This window comes from Gavialis gangeticus, unplaced genomic scaffold (genome assembly GCF_001723915.1).
Source record: "Gavialis gangeticus isolate Ggan-Ray unplaced genomic scaffold, GavGan_comp1, whole genome shotgun sequence".
NCBI classification, from domain to species: domain Eukaryota; kingdom Metazoa; phylum Chordata; order Crocodylia; family Gavialidae; genus Gavialis; species Gavialis gangeticus.
Genome location: NW_017729014.1, coordinates 21,697,119 through 21,698,989, shown reverse-complemented (window position 1 = coordinate 21,698,989; position 1,871 = coordinate 21,697,119). Strand labels below are relative to the sequence as shown.

Here is a 1,871-nt window from a genome sequence, read left to right as displayed (position 1 = left end):
CATCATTAGTATGGCCCTGTGCTTTATTTCTTCGTCAGCCATATCCCCTGTCAGCTTTCCTGTTACTTTGCCCGAGGCTGATATTTGACTAACCGGCCCAGACACAAGCCCTGCGGCTTGAAGCCTCTGAGACAGGCAGCCAGGAGGTCCAGTGCATCTTCTCCAAATAATACAAGTATTTTGGTCCAGCCTTCTCTGAGAGCAAGATAAGATGTCATTAGCTGCATTAGCCTGATGGGCCCAACCCGGGCAGCTGTATTATTGGGATGTCTCCCATTGCCTGGGCTGCGGTCTACCCCAAGGAAGGTGAATGGCATTGTCTATGTGTGATCAAAGTGCAGCTGAGGATGCCGGGACTCTTGGGTCCTCCTCCTGGCCCTGCCACTGCCTTGCTGTCTGACGCTGAGGAAGTCACTTGGCCACTCTCTTGTGGATTTGCAGTGGGTTAGTTAAAGATGGGATTTCGTAACCAGAGCAGCTTTGGCTGTGGCCTCTTCTATGAAAGCCATGAAAAGAGCTGTCTCGTTCAAGCCACCGTGGGGTTCTCACCAGCTGGCATTTCCACAGCACCCATCAGCTCCTGATACTTTGCTGGAAGGGGCTGGAAATTGCTCTTAACCAATGCAACGGGCTCAGGGACACTTAATGCTTATGCCCTGGCTACTTGATTCAAGATGGAGTTACATAAAGCTCCATAAAGAAATGTATGCATTGGCAAATTACAGCAACGGATCATTAATAAATAATCATGACCATCATTAGCATGGCTCTATGCTTTAACTCTTCATCAGCCATATCCCAGGTCAGCTTTCCTGGTACTTTGCCTGCGCTACCTCCACCCTGGTGCTGGCCGGGATGCTGCACTGCCTCTCGAGGGCCGTTGGTTCTTTTGGGATAAGCTCGAAGTATCCCCAGCATTGCCTTTTCAGCGTGACCCAAACCTTCAGCCCACCTTGACTGATGGTCACAGAGTTTTAGTCTTGGTCACAGCCTGGTTGTTCCATCCCGAAAACCAGAGCTGGGCCCAAAACCAAAACCTTCAGACTCCAAAACTTGGCAGCTGGGGCCTAGCTCTGCCTATCAGCAGGAGCATGGGGTGCGACTTTCTGGGGGAGCTGTGCACCCCCGTGACCCTGAACACCCATAGGAGTTAAGAGTCATAGAAAATGAAGGTGGGAAGGGAGCTCAGGAGGTCACATCTAGTCCAGTCTGCTGCTCCAAGCAGGACCAGCCCCAACTATGTCATCCCAGCCAAGGAGCTGGGCACTTGACTCCCATCTCACCCATTGCCTGGGGCTGAGGACCCAGGGCAGGGATGTGATCCACCTCCGCTCCGCACATCCTCCTATTGACACCAGAAATGCTGTTGGAGAAGCAGCATTGCAGCCGGGGGCTTTGCCTTTCTCCACGTTGGCTTCCCAGGACACACTGCTGGTTGGAGTTTCCTAGGTAAAAACAGCGGTGGCCATGGACCACCTCCCGGGTCAGCAGCTGCATGTCCTGCTGGGGGTCACCACCTCAGACCTCAACCACTGCAGCTAAAGGAGCAACTCCGTTCGCTCAAGGCTATTATCCTCTAGTGGACCAACCCCTCGGGGGGCGCGTGACCCACGGCATGCTGCACTGAAAGAGGTGCGACGGGTGCGACGGACAAAGCTCGTTAGTCCTGAAGCCACGTGGTGGGGAGAGAAGACAGTAATGAGCTGCGGGTTGTGTCCTTCAGCATGAGCCTGCCAGTGGCTGCACCCCGGAGGAAAAGGGGAGGCCAGGTGGGTTTCACCACCATGGCAGAAGGGCCCAAGCATGCAAAGTGCCTGGGTGGGCTCGTTTGAGTCCCATTTCTCTTTTTGGGGTTTTTTGTTGTTCTCCCG

General features: G+C 53.8%; 1 long non-coding RNA gene across 1 annotated transcript in view; it reads right to left on the bottom strand.

Annotated features, from left to right (window-relative positions):
- Window positions 1-323: 323 nt before the first annotated feature.
- Window positions 324-1,871, bottom strand: part of LOC109293842 — a 40,596-nt gene continuing 39,048 nt past the window's right edge. The window contains exon 2 of the long non-coding RNA XR_002096413.1: window positions 324-1,445. This is a non-coding gene — a long non-coding RNA (uncharacterized LOC109293842). The remainder of the gene's footprint in view (window positions 1,446-1,871) is intronic.